General features: G+C 42.1%; 1 protein-coding gene across 1 annotated transcript in view; it reads left to right on the top strand.

Moving 5' to 3' along the window:
• Positions 1–12949, top strand: part of SLC24A4 (solute carrier family 24 member 4) — a 171278-nt gene that overhangs the window by 146205 nt on the left and 12124 nt on the right. The gene's annotated exons all lie outside the window — the stretch shown is intronic.

The following is a 12949-nucleotide window of genomic DNA, read 5'->3' on the forward strand; positions in this document are numbered from 1 at the left end:
AGGTCAGGAGATCAAGACCATTCTGGCTAACACAGTGAAATCCCATCTCAACTAAAAATACAAAAAAATTATCTGGGCGTGGTGATGGGCACCTGTAGTCCCAGCTACTTGGGAGGCTGAAGCAGGAGAATGGCGTGAACCCGGGAGGTGGAGCTTGCAGTGAGCTGAGATCGCGCCACTGCACTCCAGCCTGGGTGACAGAGCAAGACTCTATCTCAAATAAAAAAAGTTAAACATAGAGTCACCATATGACCCAACAACTCCTCTCTTAGTTCTGTATTTAAGAGGATGAAAATATCCACACACAAACTTACACACAAGAGTTCAAAGCAGCATTATTCATAACTGCCAAAAAGTAGAACAATTCAAATATCTATTAAGTGAAGAATGGATAAACGAAATGTGGTATATCCATGTAATAGAATATTATTCAGCCCTAAAAAGGAATGGCGTACTGATAGATGCTACAATATGGATGAGCCTAGGAAATATATGGTCAGTGAAAGCCAGACACAAAAGCCCACATGTTACAATTCCATTTATATGGAACGCCCAAAATAAATCTATAGAGACAAAAAATTAATTAGTGGTTACCAGAGGCTGGAGGAGATGAGGAATGGGAATGACCGCTAATGGCTCAGGGTTTCCACTGGGGCGATGAAAATCTTCTGGACTTATATAGTCATAGTTACACAACTTTCTAATATGCTAAAACCTGCCTGCTTGCACATTCTAAATGGGTGAATTTTATGATATGTTAATTATATCTCAGTTGCTTTTAACTGGAGTTATTCTAGAGTGGTGGTTCTCAAAGTGTGGTCCTGGGACTGTCAGCATCAACTGCACCTGGGAACTTGTTAGAAACACAAATTCTTGGAACTCCCTTCTCCTCTAGTCCTGCCAAATCATTGTGAGTGTGGTGATCTAACAGGTTTTCCGGGCATTCTGACTTACACTCAAATTTGAGAACCATTGCTTCGGAATCTCTGCTGTCCAGGTCATACAAGTGCTCTGAGCTCCCAGGCCCATGCAAATCTACTCTACATCATCCAGTGATGCATGCATCCCTGCAAACCACAGGGAACCACTCCCTTAATTGGAATATGGAATTCATTCACTGTCCACATTAATTTGCTTGAGGTTTTTCATCAGCAGCTGCATCTATTCTTAATTTTTTTTCTCCAGTCTGATTAGCCATCTGTTTTGTTACAGTTCATTTCAAGACTTTTTTTTCACATAATTAAATTGTAATTTTCTACTTCAAAAGAGAAATCTGAGAGCTTAGTAAAAGACATGATGGCAGCCCTCCTTTCTCTTGTTGATGTTTGTGTGTCAATCAGAGTCTGTGATGAACATTTCACTCCAATATTGCACCCAACGAGATGGAAGTGGGGAGCCAGGAGGGGTTTCCAATAGTGTAGGGAGGAATGTCCATCAGTATAGACATTGTCCCATCACCTCTGCAGCTCCCAAAACTGTATTATTTCACACATGAATTAGTCTAGACCCCTAATATTAAAGAACCCCTATTCAGGCTGGTTTAAGCCAAAAGTTCACATGGTGGCAGGTTTCCTGGGAAAGTCTGCCTTCTGGCAAGGCTGGACCCAGGGTTCAGAGGAAACGACAAGACACCATCCATCTCTCTGCATTGCTTTCCCCTGGGTTGGCTTTATCCCTGTGTTGGCTTTCCTCCATCTAAGCTTACATCCCACTGGGTTAGCCCCATGCACAGATGGTGCCTCTGTCTCTTAAGTTAAGGATTGCATTCAGTTGCATGTAACAGAAAACTCAAGTGACAGAGCCTTACACTCAAGGATTTTATTTTTTCTCATGTAACAAGAAGTCCTGAGAGTAGGGAATCCTGCAGCTCTGTCATCAGTATCCCATTACTGTTGTCCATACTCCGTTGGTGGCTTTTGTCCCCGAGGTTGCCCACTGGCCTCTGCAACTCCAGTGACTCCCTACTCCTGGCAGGGACAAGGAGGACAAAGGGCAGGAGCCTCATACTACGGGGCCTCATTCTCCTTATCCAGAAGAGAATGACTTTCCTGGAAGCTCCACCAAGTAGACTTTAATTTGCATCTCATGGTTCAGAACTGTCCATAGCCACCCCTTCCTGCAAGGAAGCCTAGGATATTAAGATTTTTAGCTGGGAACTTACAGTCTCAAGGAAAAGAGAGTTCTGTTAGTAAGGAGGAAAGGGCAATGGGTATTAGAGGCAGTGATTCTTGGCAGAATTCTGAAGGTTGACCCTTGTTATATTACACACCCAACCCGGAGCCTGTGTAACCCCATAATACCAGGAGGTCTAGAAGTCCTGTGTTGGAGTGCCAGTACCTACAATAGCTGCTAGCATGGGGAATGAACACACTAAATATTATGGCATACATGATTAGCCAAGCTTGACCCTCATACCCACCCAGACATCAAGGAGGGGAGTCCGCCCTGTCTAAACTACATGAATGTAATGTGGAATAGAGGGTTGATTCCCTAAAGGAAAATTGGCGTGCTGTTACCATTAAAGGGGAATGGATGCTAGCCAGATGAGAACAATGAATGCCCTCTACAACCTAGAATTGCCCAAAATCTTGAGAGACCAATTCACATTAGCAAAGCTCTCAGTTGGCTGATGTATAGACCTGAAAGTCACTTTATGAAGTTAACAGTAGGTTTTAAGTCTATGTTCTTATTTTCTATATTATTGATGCTCTGGTATCTGAGGCCTCCCTGCCTGGGGAGAAACCGCCCTTCCCAGGGCCCTTCAGTTCTTGTAGATAGCAATCGGCTGCCTGCTGGGAGCATGACTTTCTTGTGCAAAACAATCAATCCAAAGCCCTACTCTGAACTGCCTCCTCCATCTGGCTCTTATACTCTAGGAGGCAACATTCGTCTCTGCCTTAGTCATCCCAGGGCAAGGTACAGACAACCAGGTTCAGCCCCAGAGCTCCCTGAAGTTATTCAGTTCTCTTTTTAAAAATGTTTCATTTCCATAAGTTGTGGGGGAACAGGTGGTATTTGGTTACATGAGAAAGTTCTTTAGTAGTGATTTGTGAGATTTTGGTGCACCCATCACCCACGCAGTATATACTGAACCCAATTTGTCATCTTTTATGCCTCACCCCTTCCCACCCTTTCCTCCCGAGGCCCCAAAGTCCACTCTATCATTCTTACACCTTTGGATCCTCATAGCTTAGCTCCCACTTATGAGAACATACGATGTTTGGTTTCCATTCCTGAGTTACTTCACTTAGAATAATAGTCCCCAATCCCATCCAGGTTGCTGTGAATGCCATTAATTCATTCTTTTTTATGACTGAGTAGTATTCCATCATATATATATATGTATACACATATATACATACATATATGTGTGTGTGTGTATGTATATACACCACAGTTTCTTTATCCACCCATTAATTGATGAGCATTTGGGCTGGTTCCACATTTTTGCTATTGCAAATTGTGCTGCCATAAACATGTGTATATAAGTAGCTTTTTCATATAATGACTGCTTTTCCTCTGAGTAGATACCCAGGAGTGGGATTGCTGGATGAAATGGTAGATCTACTTTTTGTTCTTTAAGGAATCTCCACACTGTTTTCCATAGTGATTGTCCTAGTTGACATTCCCGGCAGCCTGTAGAAGTTACTCAGTTCTAAGGCTGCATACTCACGCTCCCTTGCCCCGTGGAAACCACAATAAAGGCTTTTGCCCACGCTTGCCTCTCACTCCTTGTGCCTTCTCACCAGCACTGGTGCTTCCTCATGTGGCCCCATGCGGCACACCCTGCCTCCTGTTTCTAGTTTTTGTGAGTACAAAACCTTTTTTTTTTTCCCATGACCATCATTTCTATACCTCTGTGTCTTACCATACCCGATTAAAACAAATTCTGGCTACATTTAAAAACACGTTAGATGTGGGTTTGGCAAACAGTGTGCATTTGAGCATGAACTTAGGACTTGAGGACTTGAAGGCAGAACCTTCAGGATGTTGCTAGGACTCAGAAATCTGTGTGTGAACAAGCCCCCAGGTGATGTGGCTGTTCAGTTGTTTTTGAGAACAACTGGTTTAGTCTCAGTCTCTCATTTGGAGGATGAGGAGGCCAAGGCCCAGCCTGGTGGGCAAGTCTGCTCGGGAGACCGAATCCTGGGGCAGGAGGTTGCATGATGAGCTCAGAATTAAATCAAGGAGCGAGATGCTCTTGGCTAGCATGGACTGAAGAGCCTCTCCCTGCTGCCCTGCTGTTTCTGTCTTCATAACTCTATTGCTTAGCACTCTCTGGTTACAAGTATCAAAACTTAGCTAGATCTTGGTTTCAGCAGGAAAGGAGACTTTATGAGAAAGATACAGAGGTGTTTCCTGGAGCCAGGGCAGAGGTGTGGATGAGTCTGAGGACAACTGGAACCAGGAAGTGTGATTGGACAGCCCCTGTCTCCCCATGCTCATCTCTGTCCCTCATTCATCTCCTGCCCCTCAGACCTGCTGCCTCTGCCTCTCCTCTCCTGATTTCACAGTTTTAGCCACATGCACATGTTGAAATTGGTTCTAATTTCAGCATCCTCAGGGACAGGCTCTGACTGACTCAGTCTGATTAGAACTACCCTTGGGCTAGTCACAGGCAGGAGCAGAAACGTGCCTGGGAGAAAATATCCCCTCATCAGGGGAGCTGGGCTGGTTCTGCCAGAGGTGTCCTGGGATTCTTACTGAATCAGAATTCTTGTACCCAGGCACCTCTGTAGGCACCATCAAAGCCTGGGACAGTTTTCAAGGCTGTCCATGCCTCTTTACCTTGATCGAGTGCAACTGGGTTCTCTAACTTTTCCATTCCATTCATGTTTCCTGGTCATCTGGTCCCTTGGCATAAGTTCAGGAAATATCTAACTTTATCAGCATATTATGTGGGGCTTCTTTGCTGCTAATGAGCTTTCAAATGATGATGATCACATTCATTATGTGGGGTTTTACAAACATGTTATGTTCAGATTATCTTTTCCTGATTCTGAGGGAGCCCTTGTAGCCTCCCATGCATTTAATCTGTGTTGAGTTCTGCCATGGGTCAGGGGCTGGGCTGGGGGCTCTGCTGTCTTCCACAACCGTGCAAGAATCCAGCAGGCCCCTGCCTGCAAGGGGCTTCCAGTCTAGCTTCAGAACTCATACAAGTGACTTTCTTCCAAGCCAGATATTGAGAGCTTTGGGCTGACAGCTCCGTGCCATGTTTGTTTTGTTGTTGTCTTCTTTTGAGACAGAGTCTCACTCTTTCGCCCAGGCTGGAGTGCAATGGTATGATCTCGGCTCACTGCAACCTCCACCTCCTGGGTTCAAGAGATTCTCCTGCCTCAGCCTCCCAAGTAGCTGGGATTACAGGCACCCGCCACCACGCCCAGCTAATTTTTGTGTATATGTATATGTGTGTGTGTGTGTGTGTGTGTGTATATATATATTTTTTTTTTTTTTTTTTTTTTTTTTTGAGATGGAGCTTTGCTCTTGTTGCCCAGGCTGGAGTGCAATGGCGCGATCTCGGCTCACCACAACCTCTGCCTCCTAGGTTCAAGTGATTCTCCTGCCTCAGCCTTCCCAAGTAGCTGGGATTATAGGCATGCGCCACCAAGCCCAGCTAATTTTGTATTTTTAGTAGAGATGGGGTTTCTCCCTGTGGGTAAGGCTGGTCTCAAACTCCCGACCTCAGGTGATCCACCCACCTCGGCCTTCCAAAGTGTTGGGATTATAGGCGTGAGCCACCACGCCTGGCCTACATATATATATATATTTTAGTAGAGACGGGGTTTCACCAGTTGGCCAGGCTGGTCTCAAACTCCTGACCTCAAGTGATCCACCTGCCTCGGACTCCCAAAGCACTAGGATTACAGGTGTGAGCCACTGCACCCAGCCTATATCTGAAACTGTGTCTGTATTGATATATGGCCCTGATAGTAATGGTAAGATGTGCCATTTACTGAGACTCTTCTGTGAACTCCTATTGACAAATAGTATCATATTCCCAAGTCCCCAGTGTACTGTTGTCACCCCCATTTTACAGTAAGGAAATGAGTTTCATGGGGACTGCTGGCCCAATGACCCACAGCTGATGAGCTAGTCAACTGGATTTGAACCAAATCAGATGCCAGAGCTTTACCATTGCTTGCCTTGTCTTCGGCCTTTGAGCACTGGGCTTCAAAATGCAGAACAATTAGGTAACATGGCAGTAAACAAAACACCCAATTATGCAGAGCAGGCTGTTAGAATACCACCTCCTGCTAATTGTATGGTCCACACTGGTGCAGAAGGCACCAGGAGCTGTTACCAGCTGTGTTTGCAACCCAGCCGGGAGAGGTAGAGATGGCAGATTCAAGCAGTAAGGCTATGGGTCAACTTGGGTAGAGTTTCAATAATTCATAAATTCTTAAAAAGCAAAGCATTTACAGAAGCGAGAGGTCACCATGGGCTGGCAGGGTTAACGGCTTTTCAGAAGAGTCAGAACATTGGGGAGGCTGAAGAGAGACCAAATGGATGGAAGGCTGACGGTTGAGAGGATTGCACAGCACTAGCAATGGAACAGAGACCAGCACGAGCACAATGGAAGGTTTCCACACTATGACCATGACCTACAGGAATATTTTATACACGTACCTGGAAATATAAAAAGGAAACCAGTTTCCTGGAATAATATTGAGCTCTCACTATGTACAGGAACTCTATTTTCTCCTTTTTTCAAAAAAAGAAAATGCTGGTTGCCCTTCACTAAATTGATTTCACCATTCTCTCCTGGATCTCATCCAACAGTTGAAAAACACAGCAATAGAATGGGTCGGTTGAAGCATTGTTTCTTAGGGAACAATGGTGGGCCATGACACCCACCACTTGGGTGGGGCCAGACGGGGGTGGATGTTGAAACCGATGCAAAACCCATACCAGGCAAGAAAAAGACAAACACCTCGTGCAATTTGGTGTCTGGGAACATGAGAGCATTATCCTTCTGCTGTGGAATTTGTATATACCCTCAAAGACGTTCCTGGACATTGAAGTGTCCAGGGTTACAATTCCCTAAAGCGAATTCTTCCTCTACATACGGAGTTTTCGGTCAATTCTAGAAATGCCCTAGGCCTTCCTCAGCAAACTAGATGAGTTGGGATGTGGACTCACAGGAGAAGAGCCTGGAATTTTGGACAAACCAATCAAGGCAGGAAAACTTTTGGCCATTTGTACAGGGACTACAAGCTACGGAAAGGTGTATATAGAGAAAGATCTAGAAAGAGATTGATAGATTTGCTGATTTCAAGTTAACCATATTCTCTTGGCTAATTATTATAAGCAGCTGAATTTTTTTTTTTAGTAAAGTGCTTTCAATGATTTAGGAAGATTCTAGCACAAATATTACAGAGCAAACACAGCTAGTGCCAGTCTACTTTGCAAATTTTTAAATTGAGATATAATGTATGTGCCATAAAATTCACCCTGAGAAACTGTAATTCGTGGGTTTTGCTATATTCACAGAGCTGCGCAGCCATCACCAATATTTAATTCTAGAATATTTTTATTGTCCCACTTTCATAGTCCCACGAGCATGATTGTCTATTCCTCTTCTCTTCCATCCCCTGGCAACCACTAATCTACTTTCCATCTCTATGAATTTCCTATTCTTGACATTTTATATAAATGGAATCTATCAATATATGGCCTTTTGTGTCTGACTTCTTTCACTTTGTGTAGTGTTTACAAGATTTGTCCATGTGGTACCATGTATCAGTACTGTGTTCCTTTTTATGGCTGAATAATATTCCTTTGTATTTATATACCACATTTTGTTTATCCGTTCATCACTTGGTTAATATTTGGGTTGTTTTCGTTTTTTGCTATTATAAATAATACTGCTGTGAACATTTGAGTAAAAGTTTTTGTGTGGACATATGTTTTCATTCCTTTTGGGTAGAACTAGGAGTAGAATTTCTGGGTCAAACTCTTTGAGAAACTGTCAGACTGTTTTCCAAAGCAGCTGAACCATTTTACATTCCTATCAGCAATGTATGAAGGTCCCTATTTTCCCACACCCTCACCAATACTTGTTATTTATCTTTTTTATTCTAGTAATACTTGTGACTGTGAAATCATCTTGAGTTACATTTTCCTAATGACCATTTTCTTTGGAGAACTGCGCATTCACTTTCCCTTTTTTAAGAAAATTGGGTTTTTTAAATTGTTGAGTAGTAAGAGTTTTTAGATAATATTTTGGATATATTTTGGACAATAGACCCTTATCAGATATATTATTTGCAAAAGATTTTTTTCCGTTCAATAGGTAGTATTTTCACAGTCTATCTTTTCCTTTTTTTTCATTGTTGTTGTTGTTGTTTTGTTTTTCCAGACAAGACCTCACTCTGTTGCCCAGTGCAATGGCAATCACAGCTCACTGCAGCCTCTAACTCCCAGGCTAGAGCAATCCTCCCACCTCAGCCTCCCAAGTAGCTGAGACTAAAAGGCCATCAAGCCCAGCTAGTTTTTGTATTTGTGTAGAGATGAGGGCTCACTATGTTGCCCAGGCTGGTCTTGAACTCCTGACCTCAACTAGTCCTCTTGCCTTGGCCTCCCAAAGTACAGGATTATGGGCATGAGCCACTGTGCCCAGCCTTTCTTCTCCTTCCTTCCTTCCTTCCTTCCTTCCTTCCTTCCTTCCTTCCTTCCTTCCTTCTTTCCTTCCTTCTTTCCTTTCTTTCTTTTTATTTTTTTTGACACAGTCTTGCTCTGTCTCCTGGGCTGGAGTGCAGTGGTATGATCTCAGCTCACTGCAACCTCTGCCTTCTGGGTTCAAGTGATCATCCTGCTTCAGCCTTCCAAGTAGCTGGGATTACAGGCATGCACCACCACACCCGCTAATTTTTGTATTTTTAGTAGAGACAGGGTTTCACCATGTTGGCCAGGCTGGTCTTGAACTCCCAACCTCAGGTGATCTGCCCATCTTGGCCTTCCAAAGTGCTGAGATTACAGACATGAGCCACTATGCCCAGCCCCAGCCTCACTTTCTTAATAGTATTCTATGAATCACAAAAGTTTTTAATTTTGATAAAATATAATTTACTTATTCTTTTGTTGCTTGTGATTTTGGTGTCATTTAATCATTGCCCAATCCAAGGCCATAAAGAGTTATGCTCATGTTGTTTTATAGTTGTCGCTCTTATATTTAGGTCTTAATCATTTTTTATTTAATTTTTGTGTATGGTATAAGATAAAGCACTAGTTTCATTCTTTTGCCTATGGGTATCCAGCTGTCTCTGCATCATTTGTTGAAAAGATTATTGTTTTCCTATTGAATTGTCTTGATACTGTTGTCAAATATCAAGATATTAAATGCCTGGGTTTATTTCTGGATTCAAAATTTTATTCCATTCTTATGCCAGTAAATGTCGAGTCCATAAATAAACACTTAAATATCTGGGTTTATTTCTGGACTCAGAATTTTATTTCATTCTTCCAGTAGCAGTCTCTCCTGATTACTGTAGCTTTCTACTAAGTTTTAAAATCACAGTGTGTAAATTTCCCAGCTTTGTTTTTTTTCTTCAAGATTGTTTTGGCTATTTGGGGTTCCTTATATTTTCATATCAATTTTAGGCTCAGCTGGTCAATTTCTGGTCAACTACCTGGGATTTTGATAGGGACTGCATTGAATGTATACATAAGTTTGGGGAATATTACCGTCTTTACCATTTTAAGCCTTCCAATTCATAAACAGAATTTCTTCTCATTTATTTAGGTCTTCTTTAATTTCTTCCAGTGATGTTTGGTAGTTTTCAGCATACAAATCCTCTACTACTTTTGTTGCATAAACGTTAGGTCTTTAAAATTTTTGATGGCATTGTACATGGAATTGTTTTCTTAATTTTATTTTTGGATTGTTAATGTATAAAAACACACCTGAATTTTGTATATTTATTATGTATCTTACAAATTGGCTGAACTTGTTTATTAGTTCTAATAGTTTTTACGGGTTCCTTAGAGTTTTCTGTATGCAAGATCATGTCATCTACAAATAGGGATAGTTTTACTTCTTCCTTTCCAATCTGAATCACTTTTACTTATTTTTCTTGCCTAATTTTCTTGGCTATAATCTCTAGTTCAATGTTGAAGGAGTAAGAGCAGATATCTTCATCTTGTTCGTGATTTTGCAGTGAGGTGGGGAGGGGAGGGTTGTAATAGCTTTCAATCTTAATTGTTAAGTAAAATTTTAAATTGCTGTTTCAATCTTATTTTAAATCTCTTCAGATTTTCTATTCCTTTCTGAGTCAGTTTTGGTAGTTTGTACCTTTGTAGAATTTTGTCTGTTAGAATTGTTCGCAGTATTCCCTAATAGTTTGTTTTATTTCTGTAATGTTCATAGTGATGTCCCTGTTTTGTTTCTGATTTTGGTAATGTGAGTCTTCTCTCTTTTTTTCTTGGTCAGTGTAGCTAAAGGTTTGTCAATTGTATTGATCTTTTCAAAGAGGCAGCTTTCAATTTCTTTGATTCTTTGTATTGTTTTTTATTTTCTATTTCATTTATTTTCACTCTAACCTTGATTTTCTGTTCTTTCCCTCTGCTTTCTTTGGACCTCATTTTCTGCTCTTCTTTTATTTTTCTTAAGGAGAAAGGTTTGGTCATTGATTTGAGATCTTTCCCTTTTTTAATATAGGTATTTCACAGCTATACATTCCTCTCTAGGTACTGTTTTCACTATATCCCATAAGTTTTAGTATGTTACATTTTTTTGATTCATCTCAAAGTATTTTCTAATTTTTTTGTGCTTTCTTCTTTGACCCTTTATTTAGGAGTATGTTATTTCATTTCCTATGTATTAGTGAATTTTCCAGTTTTCCTTCTGTTATTGGTTTCTTTTTTTTTTTTTTTTTTTTTTTTTGAGGCGGAGTCTCGCTCTATCGCCCAGGCTGGAGTGCAGTGGCCAGATCTCGGCTCACTGCAAGCTCCGCCTCCCGGGTTTTACACCATTCTCCTGCCTCAGCCTCCCGAGTAGCTGGGACTACAGGTGCCCGCCACCTCGCCCGGCTAGTTTTTTGTATTTTTTAGTAGAGACGGGGTTTCACTGTGTTAGCCAGGATGGTCTCGATCTCCTGACCTCGTGATCCGCCTGTCTCGGCCTCCCAAAGTGCTGGGATTACAGGCTTGAGCCACCGTGCCTGGCCCTGTTATTGGTTTCTAATTCTGTTCCATTGTGGTTGGAGAACAGGAGATTGTCTCCTGTTCTAGGGTTTGTGGTTGTTACTCTTTATTATTATTGCTTATTTAGTGACTTTTCTAAACTAATTGTGCAAAATTCTTATTCTTTGTTGTGTGTGGCCACTGAAGTCTCTGCTAGGTTAGCCTAGAGGTCAGCTAATGATTAGACAGAGCCTTCCCTAGGCTCCTGGATCCAATCATTTTCCCAGTCTTTGCCAGGGGACTCTGTGTGTTTTGGGGCATGCCTCCAACACTCGGGCGGGTAGTTCACAACTCTGCAGTAGCCTTTCCTTCTTATTTGCACAGAGCCTCAGTTAGGCAGAGGTGAAAGCTTACAGCAGTCTCGAGTCTTTCCTGAGCATGTGAAGAACCCTGGGCACAGCTCATGGTCTGTTAGATTCCCAGAGATATCTAGGAGCTTTTCAAAGCCCACTGTGGATGTCTCATTCCCCAGCTTTTTCTTCTATGCTTTTTGGTTAACCTGTTACTTGTCCCAGCTGTCATCTGCCACTTCCAGCAACATGATTTAATAATTGCCTCTAATTGTTTTCGACAAACACATCCAAGAAAAAAGCTATTCACACTGGGTAAGCTCAGATTCTGGTAAAATAAAGGCAGCCTTGAAAGTGGAGTCTTCTAGGAAACCATCAGACAGGTCAAATAATAACAATTCTATGGGAATGAACTTGGGAGGTCCTGCAACCTTCTTCTGCCTCCTCTGTTGTCTGCTAGCCTGCTGTTTTTCAATGTGGTTGCGTGCTGCTAGATTTCAAGGCTACACCAGACCTGGCAAGAAGGAGTAAAAATAGGGAAAGTTAAAACTCCACAGAGTTCACTGTTCTTACTTACTGTCCAACTGATTTTTTTTTAAATAGACATTCCCTGGATTGCTGCAAACCTTAGGTTAATTCCAGAGCTCTGAAAAAGTTGATTCTGACAATTTTTTGCTGTTGTTCTCAAGGCTTCTATAAAAAATAAAAATTGCAGAAGTCCTTCCTCCACCATTTCATTGACGAGCAGGCCAGTTTTTAACCTGCATGTACACACCTATATTCAGTGGCTTATTAAGGAAACTATGCTTACACTCAATTGCTTATAAGGCCTCTTTTCCTCCATTGAGTTGTTTCTGGATTCCCTTGGTAGGGGCCAGTGAGATGTGTCGACTGCCAGCCAGGGCACACTTTTAGTCTTGCACCAGTTTTGACTACATGACCTTGGGACAAAGGAGCTGAGATTTCTGAAGCACCTGCTGTGTGCCAGGCCCCGTGTGCTGGGTATTTTACGTACACTCTGTCACATCATTCTTGCAACAACCAAGAGATAACTTTCTCATTTAACAGATGAAGAAACCAATAAGATGCAAAGCACTTAGCACTAGTGCCCGTAGCACATGGCAAATGCTGAATGTGTTGATTATTGCTGCCCTGTTGTTGTTACGTGTAAGGTATTACTGTCAGAGGATGAAGTAGAGTTGCGATTCTCAAGGTCCTTTGGCATCCAGTCCAGGGCTGTCTGATTCCAAAGACCAACCATAACTTACATCCCCATTCCAGCTCCTCTGGGTGAGTCTGTTCCCACTCTGGGCCTCACTTTCCTTATCCTGTCAAATGAAGGATTTCGAATGACTTAAGTTATTCAAGCAACAAACACTTACTAAATTGTCTTGCCACTTCCAGGGTGACATTATAGAGTTCTGTGATTCTGCAAGGTTAGTTGCCTAGAGTCACATCGGTGGCATTCTCTTATTTAG

Source organism: Rhinopithecus roxellana, chromosome 5 (assembly GCF_007565055.1).
Source record: "Rhinopithecus roxellana isolate Shanxi Qingling chromosome 5, ASM756505v1, whole genome shotgun sequence".
Taxonomy (NCBI): Eukaryota; Metazoa; Chordata; class Mammalia; order Primates; family Cercopithecidae; genus Rhinopithecus; species Rhinopithecus roxellana.